Below are 16,812 nucleotides of genomic sequence, written 5' to 3' on the forward strand. Positions count from 1 at the left end.
GGCTGGATGGGTGGAAGGGGGGATGGGTGTGGTTCAGGGCGCTGGATGGGAGGAAGGGGGGATGGGTGGGGTTCAGGGGGCTGGATGGGTGGAAGGGGGGTGTGGGTGGGGGACAGGGGGCTGGATGGGTGGAAGGCGAGTGTGGTTGGTGACTGGATGGACCCAGCCCATCCCCCCAACCCCACAAAATTCCCCTCAGTCCCTCCCCTGCCATAACCCCTCCCTCCCGTCTCCCCACCACACAATCAATGTCCTCAGCCTCCCCCCACAGCCAAACCCCTCGCTCCTCTAGGACCCCATCTGGCTCTCACTACCTGCCCCTCCCCCAGCCCATCCAGCCCACCTCCTCCCCAGTCCCCAAATCCACCTCTCCCGTCACTGTGCCACAGAGTCCAGCTCCTGTCCTGCTCTCACCCCCAAACGCCCTTCCTCCCTCCCCACAACTCTGCTCCTCTTTCCCCACCCGTTTCCTCTGCACCCCACCCATAGGCTAGATTCACCTGTCCCAGGTCCGGCCTTGGCTTCTGGCCACACCACAACTCCACCAGCCACAATGGAGCTAAAGCTCTGACCTGCATCTTCACTAGGAGCAGGTTTAGCTGAGCCACATTAGATCCACCTGACCTTAACCCCAGCCCGTGTCTTAGTCCAGGCAAAGGGCCCGTGTCCTCCTCAGCGCCTGGCCCAGCTCGGTCAGGTGCTCAATTGAGCGAGAGGGACATAAAAATCTGCTAGGCAGCTTTGACATGCTCAGCTCCCAGCTGTAGAGCAGGGAAAACATTCCCCACCGTGCACCACACGCCACAGCTGAGGGGATAAAAGGCTTTCACCAACATTCATTAATGCAGCTTCATGCCCCTTGGCAGGAGAAGTAGCAGGTAGTAATTAACTCGCTAGTATTCATCACCATGCAATTCTGACAGGTTTCCACGCCCCTTTTAGGGCTCATGTCCCGCCTTCCCACCCCGTTTCCGTTGGCGCCAGAGTGTGGCGCCATTGGCCATTTGGAAAAAGTGTGTATGTGTGTTTGACTAGGGGAAGTGTTGTGTATCTTTGTGCTTGGGTACATGGAGAGAAAAAGGTTGAAGGAAGAGTGTGAGAGAGTGTGAAGAGGGAAAAAGAAAGTGAGTGAGGTTTAGAGGAAAAAAAGGAAATTTGAAAGAGGAGAGGTAAGTTATTGAAGAAAAGAGGCTGGTTATGAAAGAATAGAAGGATTTTTGTTTTTAAAGGGTTAGGTAGTTTGAAAGAACAGAGATTTTTACTGAGTTTGAGTAAGGAGAGATGATGGTAAAGGCTGAGTTTGGAGAAGAGAAAATTTTGAGATAAATGTAAAAGGTGTATTAAATGTCAGGGTGGGTTAAGAAAAAATTAAATAATATTGAAAACTAGGTTTAAAAAGGGAAAGGCAGAGCCCGTTTGGTAAGCACAGGGTAAAAAAGTGAATAAAAAAAGCATTTAAACTATTCAATACCAGTGTAGGTTAAGAAAAAAAGAGAGAGGTTAAAAGAAAGAACAGGAGAAGAAAAGAGAGCCCTCTGTGCAAAGAGCAAAGATAGAGCACATGGTGAAATCAGAATGAGAGAGAGAGAAGCAGGCAGAGCCCGTTTGGTGAGCACAGGGTAAGAAAGTAACTAGAAAAGCATTCAGTATCAGGGTAGGTTAAGAAAAGAAGAGAGAGGTTACAAGAAAGAAGAGGGCAAGAAAGAGAGCTCCCTCTGCAAAGGGCAAAGCTAGAGAGCACGTGGTGGAATCAGAAAGAGAGTGAGAATTCTCACCTTTTAAGTCTTTCTGTAGAATGAGGCAACTCTTCTGGTTCAGACCCTCTCAGACTCGTTATCACCGCCTTTGGATCGGCCCAATCAGAGGTGGTTTTACAGCAGCGTCATAGAATTCATTTTCCTGAACCAATCCTAGAGTCCCAAGATTTTAAACAAGAGCCAACTCCCTCCTTTCCCCCTCCCCTTTAACTGTTTTATTCCTATCTAAAGAAACAGACCCCCCCCAGCATTTTCCCACCATGTAGCCCTTTTACAGAGGAGTTTTTATAGAAGTTAAAACCATAAGCTTTTAGTAACACACCGTTTTAAACAGTTTTTTCCCTAGGTTTTAGACTAACGGGGTGTTATTTTTTAGTAAGCACAATGTGAAGCTGCAGCAAAGCTCCTGTTAGCAAGGCAGCCTCTGTGAGTCAGTGGATCAGAGATAAGAAGGCTGCTTCTTTCCCAACATTTTTAACAAACACAGGTTAAAGTTACATTAAGTTTTGCAAAGGGAGAATGACTTGAAAAGACAAACCTAGAACACATCCCTCTTGTAGGTGTTGTAATAAAAAAAGAGCAGGCAGAAGCACCCTAGGCTTAAAACCCCAGGTTTTTAGTCACAGACAGTTTATAAACCCCTTATTTTGTAAACCATTGAATTAGAAAGAAGAAGATTGCTTCTTCCCCCACTTGTTACCAAAGAGAGGTGAAAGGCTTTCAAGGGAATAAGCACTTAAAAAGACATGCCTAAATGAAGACACATTTTTTTATTTAACCCCCTTGGCATAAGTGTTTCAATGAAAAAGAACAGGCAGAAACACCTTAGGTTTAAACCCCAGGTTTGTAGTAACAGACAGTTTATAGACCCCTTATTTTGTAAACCAGTGGATTAGAAAGACGAAGAAGCAAAGCTCCTGTTTGCAAAGTAGCCTCTGTGAGTCAGTGGATCAGAGACAAGGAGGCTGCTTCTTTCCCAAACTTTTTAACAAACACAAGTTAAAGTTACTTTGAAAAGACAAACCTAAGACACATCCCTTTTGTAGGTGTTGTAATAAAAAATATGCAGAAGCACCCTAGGTTTAAAACCCCAGGTTTTTAGTGACAGTTTATATTCCCCTTATTTTGTAATCCAGTGGATCAGAGATAAGAAGATTGCATCTTTACCCGTTTTTTAACAAAAGAGGGAGGAAAGGCTTGTAAAGGAATAAACACTTGAAAAGACCAGCCTATTTGAAGACCCATAACCTTCATTTAGTCCCTTAGGCATAAATGTTTCAATAACATGCAAGTCTGCAGAAACAACCCAGGCTTAAAAACACAGAAAGCCTGTTTATAAACGTTTTTCCCTAGGTTTAGGCTAGCACTGGTCATTTTTTTTTAGTAAGGACAGCAGGCTTTTGCAGCAAAGCAGCTATCAGCAACAACAGCCTCTGTAAACCAGTAGGTCAGAGATAAGAAGGCTGCTTCTTTGCCTGCTTTTTAACACATACAAGTGAAAGTTATCAAGTTTTGTAGAGGAATAAACACTTTAAAAGACAAGGCTATATGAATACAGAGCTCTTTATTTAACATTTTTACATGCGTGTTTTAATTTTAAAAAGAGAGCACGCAGAAAACACGCCAGAGTGAAAGCCACAGAACCTTAGTAAGAGCTAGTTTATATCCCCGTTATTTTGTTATCCAGTGGATTAGAGAGAAGTTTCTTTTCCTCCCCATATATTTGAAGCATTATGGGTTTTTTAAAGTTTATTTTGAAAAAGCAGTATTGCCTGAGCTGTACCAAAACAAGGCTCCTCTTAGGGATATTTTGTGGAAGTTTAGTGAACTAATAAGGCTTAAGATACTAGCCTGTTCTTTTTAAATAGTTTTTTTAAAATACCAAAACAACAACTGGGTAAGACTATGGAAACTGGCAACTGAGGGGTGTTTACACATGTATTTTAATTAAAAAAAACCCAATATTGCTTTTTAAAGTTTGGATTTATACAAAAAACACAAGAAAGAATAGCTTCTGTAAAAAAAGTTAGCTGTTTTTTACAGGACCGGCTCTAGGTTTTTTGCCGCCCCAAGCTAAAAAAATTTTGGCTACCCCCCTTCTCAGTCCTGGGCTCCCCCCTGTTGACATAGCCCTGGGCTCTCCCACCCACACCCCCTGCTGCCCCAGTGCTTGGCTTCCCCTTTCCCCCCACACTAGTGTCCTGCCCCCACCCTGCTGCCACCCCAGACCTGGGCTCCACATTTCCCCCCCACCAGTGCCCCACAGACACACCTCCTTCCGCCGCAGCCCTGGGTCACTGGTAACTCGCTCCCAGGGCGGGTCATTCAGCAGGAATTTTGGATGTGCACAAAACACAGACAGGATTGGTTCCCATATGGTTACAGAGCTGCAGTAAAGTGGAACAATTTTCAGCTGGTGTGATTGGAGGATATCTGGATGCATATTATAAGACTGTCCTCCATAAATGAGGAAAAGTTGAGCTGCCTTTATTATTCTTTTGTTCCACTCTTTCTTTCTATGGGTAATTTGCCAATGCAATATCACTGTCTTCCTTTTAAACAAACAAACAAACAAACAAAAGGCAATGGCTGTTGAAAATAGCAATTCCAGTCCTGATAACCACTGGGAAGCATTTCTTGCTCAATTTTATCCTACTGTTTCTACAGCAAGTTACAGTGGATCAGTATATTTGATTTGGGAGAAATGAAGTAACAGCTGCCCAAACTGAGCGGGAGCAGTCCTGAATTTTGAGGTGTTCAAATCTGGAGGGCAGGTGCTGGGGTGGGGGCGCGGCTGTGGGCTCCGTGGGGGAGCACAGCAGGATGTATGCAGCAGCGTGTCTGGAGCTGCACGGAGCCAGACACGCTGGTCTGAGTGGCACGGTAAGGGGGTTGGGGGGGTTGGAGAAGGGGTAGGGAGTTCCGGGGGGGCAGTCAAGGGACAGAGAGAGGGGGAGTTAGATGGGTCGGGGTGCGGGGGAGCAGTCAGGGGACAGGCAGTGGTTGGATAGGCATGGGAGTCCCAGGGGTGCATCAGGGGACAGGTAAGGGGTGGGGTTCTGGGGGGCAGTTAGGGGCAGGGGTCCCGGGAGGGGGTGATCAGGGAGCGGGGGGGGGAGTTGGATGGGCTGGGGTTTCTGGGGGGGCAGTCGGAGGGAGTGGATGGTGGCAGGGTGGGGCGTCCCTCCCCCTGGAGTGTCCTGTTTAGTGAATGTTCAAATCTGGTCTCCCTGCCATCCACAGCACTCACAGCACGCGGCCGCATGAGGTCCCCCTCCTTCCTTTCCAGTTGGTAGTGGCCAAGGGAATGCTGGGAAGTGTAGTTCTTTCCCTGCTCCAGGGCTGGCTCTATAGGCAGGGAGCTCACCAAGGAACTACAGCTCCCAGGGCCCCCTGTTGGTTCTCAGCTCCCATGCTGGATCCCTGCCGCCCCTGCAAATGGGCTGCCCCAAGCAGGTGCTTGCGTTGCTGGTGCCTAGAGCTGCCCCATGTTTTTTTCTACCAGAAATATGGAGCCTTCCTCACCCCGGCACTACCTACACACACACACACACACTTTTCTCCCCCTCCTTCCCTCTTTTTTTTCTTCTTTTTTTAAAATGTTTTTTAAAATCTAAACCAAGGACAATCTTTTTTTAAAAAAGCCAGAGCCACAGAGATCAGGCCATGGGGTAAGAAAGCTGTCCTGAGTTTTAGGGGGCATGTTGCTAACTCTTTTAGTGAAACGGTTTGTAGGCAGCCTGGCTGTGTACGTTGTTATGCTTTAGCCTGGGCAAGCGTTTATTATTTGAAAACACTTTTCCATTTTATGAGGTATTCTCTCCCCCCATCTTACGACCTATCAGAAAAATTAACAAAAACAAGCTAAAAGATACATTGTAGCAAGGACTGCAAAGGAATAGTTACAATATTGCTGATTATTACCTTGTCTAAGCGCCTGGAGAATGTATTTTGTTTTGTTTTTATAAAAGAGTTTTATGCAAACTGTAACCCTAGGTGATGTACAGCATTAAATAATATGAAACAGTGGATGAGAGGCCTGAGACACTGTTGAAATCAGAGGGGTTATGATTAAGTCCCAGTGCAGAGGGCCTTGGGGTGGAAGATGAAAAGGTACAGCCGAAGCGGAAGATGGTATGATTTAAGAGGGGTTCTGGGGCTGCTTTGCAATGGGTGCATAGGGAGCCTCTAACCCTCATGCACAAACACCAGGGCTGGGTGAGGTGGTTGGGCCTTTGTTAGAGGAAGAGGCCTTTCTTACACCTTTTGTTGTTGTTGTTGACAAACTGTAAGCTAACTGCGCGTATACTACGGGGGCAACCTACCGCCATTTTGACAAACCCCACATCCCTGGAACTCCATAAAAACACGCTTTACACAGTTATTTTCAACTGACATTTTATTTTACACCACGGCCTATTTTATCCCCAAAACACCCTCTAACTGGTGTTTGTGCATGAGGGTTATAGGCTCCCTATGCACCATTGCAAAGCAGCCCCAGAACCCCTCTTAAATTGTACCATCTTCCGCTTCGGCTGTACCTTTTCATTTTCCACCCCAAGGCCCTCTGCATTGGGACTTAATCATAGTCCCTCTAATTTCAGGGTTACAGTTTGCATAAAAGTGTTTTATAAAAACAAAACAAAATACATTCTCTAGGCGCTTAGACAAGGTAATAATCAACAATACTGTAACTATTCCTTTGCAGTCCTTGCTACAATGTATCTTTTAGCTTGTTTTTGTTAATTTTTCTGATAGGTCGTAAGATGGGGGGAGAGAATACTTCATAAAATGGAAAAGTGTTTTCAAATAATAAACGCTTGCCCATGCTAAAGCATAACAACGTACACAGCCAGGCTGCCTACAAACCGTTTCACTAAAAGAGTTAGCAACATGCCCCCAAAAACTCAGGACAGCTTTCTTACCCCCATGGCCTGATCTCTGTGGCTCTGGCTTTTTTTAAAAAATGTTTGTCCTTGGTTTAGATTTAAAAAAAACATTTTAAAAAAAGAGGGAAGGAAAGGGAGAAAAGTGTGTGTGTGTGTGTGTGTGTGTAGGTTGAGCCGGGGTGAGGAAGGCTCCATATTTCTGGTAAAAAACCATGGGGCAGCTCGAGGAACCAGCAAAGCAAGCACCTGCTTGGGGCAGCCCATTTGCAGGGGCGGCAGGGGAGCTGAGAACTAACAGGGGGCCCTGGGAGCTGTAGTTCCTTGGTTAGCTCCCTGCCTATAGAGCCAGCCCTGGAGCAGGGAAAGAACTACATTTCCCAGCATTCCCTTCGCCACTACCAACTGGAAAGGAAGGAGGGGACCTCATGCGGCAGCGTGCTGCGAGTGCTGTGGATGGCAGGGAGACCAGATTTGAACATTCACAAAACAGGACAGTCCAGGGGGAGGGACGCCCCGCCCTGCACCATCCACTCCCTCCGACTGCCCCCCCCGAGAAACCCCAGCCCATCCAACTCCCCCCCCACTCCCTGATCACCCCCTCCTGGGACCCCTGCCCCTAACTGCCCCCCAGAACCCCACCCCTTACCTGTCCCCTGACGCATCCCTGGGACTCCCATGCCTATCCAACCACTGCCTGTCCCCTGACTGCTCCCCCGCATCCCTGACCCATCTAACCCCCTCCTCCCTGCCGCTGACTGCCCCCGTGAACCTCTGCCCCATCCAACCCTCCCTGTCCCTTGACTGCCCTCCCAGAACCTCCTACCCCCTCTCCAAGCCCCCAGCCCCCTTACCGTGCCAGTCAGACCAGCGTATCTGGCTCCGTGCAGCTCCAGACACGCTGCTGCATACATCCTGCCGTGCTCCCCCACGGAGCCCACAGCCCCACCCCCACCCCAGCACCTGCCCTCCAGATTTGAACACCTCAAAATTCAGGACTGCTCCCGCTCAGTTTGGGCAGCTCTTACTTCATTTCTCCCAAATCAAATATACTGATCCACTGTAACTTGCTGTAGAAAAAATAGGATAAAATTGAGCAAGAAATGCTTCCCAGTGGTTATCAGGACTGGAATTGCTATTTTCAACAGCCATTGCCTTTTGTTTGTTTGTTTAAAAGGAAGACAGTGAAATTGTATTGGCAAATTCCCCATAGAAAGAAAGAGTGGAACAAAAGAATAATAAAGGCAGCTCAACTTTTCCTCATTTATGGAGGAGAGTCTTATAATATGCATCCAGATATCCTCCAATCACACCAGCTGAAAATTGTTCCACTTTACTGCAGCTCTGTAACCATATGGGAACCAATCCTGTCAGTGTTTTGTGCACATCCAAAATTCCTGCTGAATGACCCGCCCTGGGAGCGAGTTACCAGTGACCCAGGGCTGCGGCGGAAGGAGGGTGCAGGGGAGGGAAGAGCCCAGGGCTGGGGTGGCAGGAGGTGTGTGTGTGGGGCACTGGTGGGGGGGAAAGGGGGAGCCCAGGGCTGGTACGGCAGTGGGGTGGGGGGAGGACACAGGTAGGGGGGAAAGGGGGAAGACCAGAGCTGGGGCGGCAGGAGGTGTGGATGGGAGAGTCCAGGGCTGTGGCAGCACGGGGGTGCGTGGGGGAGCCCAGGGCTGGGACGGAGGGCAGCCAAAATTTTTTTTGCTTGGGGCGGCAAAAAACCGAGAGCCGGTCCTGTAAAAAACAGCTAACTTTTTTTACAGAAGCTATTCTTTCTTGTGTTTTTTGTATAAATCCAAACTTTAAAAAGCAATCTTGGGGTTTTTTTAATTAAAACACATGTGTAAACACCCCTCAGTTGCCAGTTTTCATATTCTTACCCAGTTGTTGTTTTGGTACTTTAAAAACACTGTTTTTAAAAGAGCAGGCTAGTATCTAAAGCCTTTTTAGTTCACTAAACTTTGACAAAATATCCCTAAGTGGGGCCTTGTTTTGTTACAGCTCAGGCAATACTGCTTTTTCATAATAAACTTTAAAAAAACCAAAATGCTTCAAATATATGGGGAGGAAAAAAAACTTCTCTCTAATCCACTGGATTACAAAATAAGGGGGATATAAACTAGCTGTTACTAAGGTTCTGTGGTTTCACTCTGGCGTGTTTTCTGCGTGCTCTCTTTTTTAAATTAAACATTCATGTAAAATGTTAAATAAAGAGCTCTGTATTCATATAGCCTTGTCTTTTAAAGTGTTTATTCCTCTACAAAACTTGATAACTTTCACTTGTATGTGTTAAAAAGCAGGCAAAGAAGCAGCCTTTTTATCTTTGACCCACTGGTTTACAGAGGCTGTTTTTGCTGATAGCTGCTTTGCCGCAAAAGCCTGCTGTACTTACTAAAAAAAATGACCAGTGCTAGCCTAAACCTAGGGAAAAATGTTTATAAACAGGCTTTCTGTGTTTTTAAGCCTGGGTTGTTTCTGCAGACTTGCATGTTATTGAAACATTTATGCCTAAGGGGCTAAATGAAGGTTATGGGTCTTCAGGTAGACTGGTCTTTTCAAGTGTTTATTCCTTTCCAAGCCTTTCACCTCTCTCTGTTAAAAAGTGGGAAAAGAAACAAACTTCTCCTCTCTAATCCAATGGTTAACAAAAGAAGGGGAATATAAACCGTCTGTTCCTACAAACCTGGGGTGCTGCTGCCTGCTCTGTTACATTTCAATGAAACACTCATGCCAAGGGGGCTAAATAAAAAACAAGTGTCTTCAGGTAGCCTGTTTTCAAAGGGATCGTCTTCTTTTCTAATCCTCGACCTTCAAACGGCTGTTTCAAGTGGTTCTCACTAAAAACCTTGGGGGGGAACTTATTCTCAGTAAGGGTGTTGTGGGTTTAGCTCTGGGGTGCGTCTGCATGCTCTTTTTTTTATTGAAACACCCCTACAAATAAAGGAACGTGTCTTCAGGTAGCTTTGTTATTTCATGTGTTTATTTAATACGTTAAAAAGAGGGGGGGGTTTGTTACAGGGTCCTGGTTGTTTACATAAGAGCAGAGCAGGGCTTTGCTGCACCTTCACAGTGTTTACTCTAAAATAGCTAGAGCTAGTCTAAAACCTAGGGGGGGGGGGTTGTCACTATTCATTACTTTTATAACCCTAGACTGTTCCTGCCTGCTCTTTTTTTTATTAAAACACCTATTCCAAAGGACTGTGTCTTCATTTAGGCTTGTCTTATTTCTTTCCAAGACTTTTACCTCTCTTTGTTAAAAAGTGGGGGAAGAAGCAATCTTCTTCTCTCTAATCCAGTGGTTTACAAAATAAGGGAAATATAAACTGTCTGTTACTAAAATCCTGGGGGTTTAAGCCTAGGGTGCTTCTGCCTGCTCTTTTTTTATTACAACACCTACAAAAGGGATGTGTTCTAGGTTTGTCTTTTCAAGTCATTCTCCCTTTGCAAAACTTAATGTAACTTTAACCTGTGTTTGTTAAAAATGTTGGGAAAGAAGCAGCCTTCTTATCTCTGATCCACTGACTCACAGAGGCTGCCTTGCTAACAGGAGCTTTGTGCAGCTTCACATTGTGCTTACTAAAAAATAACACCTGTTAGTCTAAAACCTAGGGAAAAACTGTTTAAAACGGTGTGTTACTAAAAGCTTATGGTTTTAACTTCTATAAAAACTCCTCTGTAAAAGGGCTACATGGTGGGAAAATGCTGGGGGGGGTCCGTTTCTTTAGATAAGAATAAAACAGTTAAAGGGGAGGGGGAAAGGAGGGAGTTGGCTCTTGTTTAAAATCTTGGGACTCTAGGATTGGTTCAGGAAAATGAATTCTATGACGCTGCTGTAAAACCACCTCTGACTGGGCCGATCCAAAGGTGGTGATAACGAGTCTGAGAGGGTCTGAACCAGAAGAGTTGCCTCATTCTACAGAAAGACTTAAAAGGTGGGAATTCTCGCTCTCTTTCTGATTCCACCACGTGCTCTCTAGCTTTGCCCTTTGCAGAGGGAGCTCTCTTTCTTGCCCTCTTCTTTCTTGTAACCTCTCTCTTTTTTTCTTAACCTACCCTGATACTGAATGCTTTTCTAGTTACTTTCTTACCCTGTGCTCACCAAACGGGCTCTGCCTGCTTCTCTCTCTCTCATTCTGATTTCACCATGTGCTCTATCTTTGCTCTTTGCACAGAGGGCTCTCTTTTCTTCTCCTGTTCTTTCTTTTAACCTCTCTCTTTTTTTATTAACCTACACTGGTATTGAATAGTTTAAATGCTTTTTTTTATTCACTTTTTTACCCTGTGCTTACCAAACAGGCTCTGCCTTTCCCTTTTTAAACCTAGTTTTCAATATTATTTATTTTTTTCTTAACCCACCCTGACATTTAATACACCTTTTACATTTATCTCCTAGTTTTCTATTCTCCAAACTCAGCCTTTACCATCATCTCTCCTTACTCAAACTCAGTAAAAATCTCTCTTCTTTCAAACTAACTAACCCTTTAAAAACAAAAATCCTTCTATTCTTTCATAACCAGCCTCTTTTCTTCAATAACTTACCTCTCCTCTTTCAAATTTCCTTTTTTTCCACTAAACCTCACTCACTTTCTTTTTTCCTCTTTACACTCTCTCACACTCTTCCTTCAACCTTTTTCTCTCCATGTACCCAAGCACAAACATACACAACACTTCCCCTAGTCAAACACATACACACACACACACACATTTTTTTCAAAATGGCCGATGGCGCCACTGTTTGGCACCAACGGAAACGGGGTGGGAAGGCAGGACATGAGCCCTAAAAGGGGCGTGGAAACCTGTCAGAATTGCATGGTGATGAATACGAGCGAGTGAATTACTACTGTAGCATCCAGATCCTTGTGTTGCTGACTGGGAAACGGAGGCACAAAGAGGCAGAATGACTCACCCGAGGTCACAGAGTCGCTCTGGAAATCTGACATTTCTTTGTGCCAGACTCAGGCAGACCCCTTCCATGCAAAACAGCAACTGACCTGGGGTGGGAAGCAGCGCGTGTGACCATCAGATCATCCCCCGTTTAGTTTGGCTACTAAGGAGCCCAGCCCTAAAGTCACTGTATAACCCCCTTTTGATATGTTCAATTCCATGCAGCTATCCATTGTTATCGAGGGCACTATGCCCTGTTGGAGGCAGTGTGACCTAGTGGATACAGCTGTGGACGAAGCTGCAGGAGACCTGGGCTCCAGTCCTGGCACTAGCCAGCTGTGTGACTTTGGGCAAGTCACTTCACTGCTGTGTGCCTAGTTTCCCTGTTTGTACAAAGGGGATTCTGATCTCCACGATAAAGCGCTTAGCGATCTGTGGCTGAAAAGTGCCATATCACAGTGAGGTGTTAGTATTCATTCCCTTTCTCTTCCTCCCAGCCGTGAGCCCCAACTACTGCCATGAAGACCACTGTGTTCCAGAAAGAACGTCAACCCAATGCTTCCGAAGTGACCTACTCAGGGTGCCGCTTGCCCGCATCCGGCCAGGAGGTAAATATCAGTGTGACCGACGTAGCAGGTGACCAAAACCATCGCTTGCCCTTATTCCACAAGCCTGATGATTCTCAGACCCAGTTTTTCATCTCCACCAACCCTCCCGCTTGGGAACAGAGTTTTAGTAGCAGAGGCTGTAGTGAGGACTCGCAGGGCTAAGATCATACTAAAAATGCTGTGGAGCATTCATATATCAAGCTAAAGGAGCAGCGTGCATTGCGGGATATGGTGTTCTCACCAGGGCCGGCTCCAGGCACCAGCTTAGCAAGCAGGTGCTTGGGGCAGCCACTCCGGAGCGGGGCGGCAGGTCCAGCTATTTGGTGGCAATTCAGCAGAGGGTCCCTCACTCCTGATCGGAGCGAAGGACCTCCCGCTGAAATGCCGCAGATCACAATTGTGGCTTTTGTTGGTGGGGGCTGCTTGGGGCGGCAAAATCCCTGGAGCCGGCCCTGGTTCTCACCTATCTTTATCATGTGTGCAACTTGCTGGGGGATAGGATGACCAGACAGCAAATGTGAAAAACCAGGATGGGGCTGGGGGGTAATAGGAGCCTATATAAGAAAAAGACCCCACAATCGGGACTGTCCCTATAAAATCGGGACATGTGGTCACCCCACTGGGGGAGGGAGCAGGGGTTGTTTCAGGGCTGCCGTGGGGGGTGAGAGGCAAGTGGGGCAATTTGCCCCGGGCCCCACAGGGGCCCCCATGGAATACAGTATTCTATAGTATTGCAACTTTTTTTTATGGAAGGGGCCCCTGAAATTACTTTGCCCCAGGCCCCCTGAGTCCTCTGGGCAGCCCTGGGTTGTTTGCAAATGAGCGAATACCCAAACAATCATCGCTCCCCGAATGAAGGTGGTTTGGCCGGACAGTTACTAAGGGGCAGCTGGCACTAGGGGGCGCTGTTGGCTAATGGCAATATCTGTTTCTGCCCATCCACAGCGCTGGGCGAGCAGGGACTGGGCCCTGCAGGCAGGTGCTTTGGCAGAGCTGGGGCAGGGAGCAGAACCGGACTGGCAGGGGATACTCCAGCCTAGGGCAGCAGTGCATTGGCAGAGCGGGTGGGAGCTGTGCTGGGGTAGCTGGGAGCACGGCAGGCCAAGATCCTGGTGTATTGACCGGGCTGCATGGGGAGGCCACAGATTGCAATAGCGCAGGATGTTGCAGGTCCGGATCGAGGTGTCTGTCTAAGCTGGGGGAGGCAGGCGCCCACAGCAGCAGCCCCACAGCACCGTGCCTGGGCCCGGGCAGTTCTGTCAGCCTCCTGCGTTGAAGAGACCCGATTTCACTCCAAAGAGGAGGCATTTTCGGGACAAGCGCCTTTGCTCCCAGTAACTGCCCTGTCCGCATGGCTGCCGGCCGCGATCAGCGGCTGTGTGAGACGTTGCGTTTCTCAAGGGAACCTGGCTCACAGCTCTCTCTGTTCACAGGGGAGGTCGTGGGTACGGTTTGCGTCCAAACTGCGGGGCAGACCCAGCAGTAGCTGACCACATCCCCGTTCCTGTAGCATCGCTGGGTCCTTTGTTAAGGGCAGACGGCAGCAGCTGAAAAGGAGCTTTACATCTTGTGCCACAAGAATCTCATTCAAGCAGGAGGACCACGGAAGGCAGAAGGCAAACGCTGAGCCCCCTCTGAATTCTCCCTGGCGCTCTGAAGCAAAGCAGTCACGCTGAAGGCAACTATTCTCCAGTCTTCACTAGGGGCCCGATCCTGGGACGTGCTGACGTCACTTAACGGCACTCGGGACCCTTCCAGGATCAGGCCCCATAATTCCATATGCCAGGCTATTATTATCACGTCGCATTTATACTGCACTGGTGCCTAAACGCCAGCCAGGCCTGGGGCCAGCTGTGCTGGGGACTCAAACAGAGAGAGCTCGTGTCTTCCTGTGTACAAACCACACATGGCCATGTGCTGAAATCAGAGCACGGGGAAAAGCTAACCTTAGCGTGGTATCAAAGCACCACGCCAGCTGTCAGAGACACGGTGTCTGGTGCCCCTTTGTGACATGCTGCAGGCACAGAAGGGTCTGTGGGACTGTGAAGAACAGAGGAGACATGGGGATTTTTTTCAGGAATTGTCTCTCTGATTGCAATCGTGCCGCCTGCCCCAGGCTGCAAAGGGTTAACTCAGTCCTCGGTGGCTTTGTTCTGCGGGAACTGGCGTCAGGGCTATAGACAGCCTCAGCCCCAGTGCATAACACACAGTACAGGGGCCAGGACCTGGGACGTGTGGTCTCCATCCAAACTGGACACCACATGCTGGTGGCTTGGGGCAAGAAGTGGGGCAGTGGGTGGATGCAGACCAAAGGGCCTGGCTGGTTTAAAGAGACGCTCCCTGCAGCTCCCAGAGAAGCAGGGTCTGCAGAGAAAGAGCCTGTCAGCTGCCCCAGAAGAGCAGGGGGACCAGGGCGAAGTCGGGCCTAGCTAATTCTGGAGAGAAATTCTAAACGTAGATCAGACAGTGTGTGTGCTGGGAGCGGGGGAGGGGAGACCTTTTGCTACTTGAACCCCTTTGCCATGGGTGGCAAGTTCATAGAAATTTTGGTGGTGCCCAGAACCCGCCCCCCAACTCTGACCCCCCCCAAACCCCACCCCCACCTGCCTAAGGCTGTGGGAGGGAGGTTGGGGGGGAGGTCTGGGGTGCAGGAGGGGGGGAGGGGTGCAGTCTTTGGGACGGAGTTTGGGTGCAGGCTCTCGGCTGGGGGTGGGGGTGTAGGAGTGGGTGAGGGGTGCAGGCTCTGGAAGGGAGTTTGCGGGTGGGAAGGGGTGTGTGGGAAGGGGAGGGGGTGCATGCTCTGGCAGGGGGCGGGATAGGAGGGAGTGCAGGGGTGAGGGCTGTGGGGCTGAGGATGAGGGATTCATGATGCAGGAGGGGGCTCAGGGGCAGAGGATTAGGGTGTGGGGGGATGAGGGGTTCATGATGCAGGGGGGGCTCAGGGCTGAAGCAGAGGATTAGGGTGCGGGGGGCTGAGGGTTGGGCTGAGGATGAGGGGTTCAGGATGCAGGAGGGGGCTCAGGGCTGGAGCAGAGGATTAGGGTGCGGGGGGCTGAGGGTTGGGGCTGAGGATGAGGGGTTCAGGATGCAGGAGGGGGCTCAGGGCTGGAGCAGAGGATTAGGGTGCAGGGGGATGAGGGTTGGGGCTGAGGATGAGGGGTTCATGATGCAGGAGAGGGCTCCTGGCTGGAGCAGAGGATTAGGGTGCGGGGGGCTGAGGGTTGGGGCTGAGGATGAGGGGTTCAGGATGCAGGAGGGGGCTCAGGGCTGGAGCAGAGGATTAGGGTGCGGGGGGCTGAGGGTTGGGGCTGAGGATGAGGGGTTCAGGATGCAGGAGGGGGCTCAGGGCTGGAGCAGAGGATTAGGGTGCAGGGGGATGAGGGCTCTGGCTGGGGCTGAGGGGTTGGGGCGTTGGAGAGGCTCAGGGCTAGGGCAGAAGGGCAGGGTAAGGGCAGCCTGCCTTGCCATTTGGGGACGGAGGACGCTAGGATCCTGGGGCAGCAGACAGCGGTTCTGCCGGGAGCCGCTCCGCATGGGAATGTGCTACACCGGCAGCACAAGCAGGCCCGGGAGAGGTAGGCGCCACTTTCTTTCAGGCAGGGAATTGGCGGGGCGGGGGGAGACCCGCGGGGGCCGGGGCCCGATCCAGGCAGGGCCGGGGAACAGACCCAGCTCCAAATATTGCTGGAGCAGGGCCCCCGGCCCTGAATATTCCTGGTGCTCGGGCACCTCGAGCCCATATGACCTGCCGCCTCTGCCCTTTGCTTCCTGTTTGCCATGTTCCTGTGCAGAACTAATCCTTGGCTGTGAAGCAGCTGTTGGGTGTCGCTGTGTTTATCAGCTGCTGGCAGCCTCCCGGGGGAGTCTATAGACGGGGCCAAACCCTGCTGGAGCTGCTGAGGGGAACAATAGTGCTGTGGGCTGGGGAGCCAGGTTCCAAGTGGGGTGGAAGGCGAGATTCCCTCGGACAGAAGTGCCGGCGCCGGCTCATCGCTGGAAAGGGAGCCCCGGAGAGACGGACGTTTTGTCTCCCTGGTACATTCGTGCGCAGCAAGTTCACATGCTACAGCTTCACCCCCTGGCTTGCTGTGCACTAACTCGCCCTGTGGACAAGCCCTGAGAGAGGTGCAGCTCAGCCCTGACCTGCGACAGGAACAGAGTTTGGTTACAGAAACTATCAACTTCCACCCTTTCAGGTTACGAACGCTGGTCCAACATTTTCCAGTGCAAGATTTTTTTTGGGGGGGGGTGCGGGAGGGGGGTTGCCAAAAACCAAAATTTTGGGTTTTCAGCAACTGAGAGCTCAACATTTTGGGGGTTTGGGAATTCCTGTTTTTCAACAAAAGCCCCTGAAAACATCAGAGAAAGCAAAAAAAAAAAGTTTGTCTACGTTGTTGCCATTTCCTGAGCAGCTCTACAGATTAACCTTTCCTCTGAATGTCCTGGGTTTCTTAATGGGAGGTTTCCTCTTTACCGTTCCTGGAGGTAACATACCCATTGCTGCAGGCCTGCAATCTAACATCACTGTCATCAGGTGATGGCCTAGTAACCCCCCTTGGACACCCCTCTGTCATCACTCAAGTGTGAATTTGGTGAAGGATACACAAGACCCCAGCTCCCCTCCTATGGGCACCTTGGCTCTGTAACAGGCAGTACAACAGGGTTTTAGACGCC

The 16,812-nt window shown here is 49.3% G+C and overlaps 1 long non-coding RNA gene across 1 annotated transcript; it reads left to right on the top strand.

Annotated features, from left to right (window-relative positions):
- Nucleotides 1-11,434: 11,434 nt before the first annotated feature.
- On the top strand, nucleotides 11,435-13,687 carry LOC123352916. The gene is made up of 2 exons (XR_006574317.1): nucleotides 11,435-12,138; nucleotides 13,572-13,687. It is a non-coding gene; the product is annotated as an uncharacterized LOC123352916 (long non-coding RNA).
- The last annotated feature ends 3,125 nt before the right edge of the window (nucleotides 13,688-16,812 follow it).

This window comes from Mauremys mutica, chromosome 19, assembly GCF_020497125.1.
Source record: "Mauremys mutica isolate MM-2020 ecotype Southern chromosome 19, ASM2049712v1, whole genome shotgun sequence".
In the NCBI taxonomy this organism is placed as follows: Eukaryota; Metazoa; Chordata; order Testudines; family Geoemydidae; genus Mauremys; species Mauremys mutica.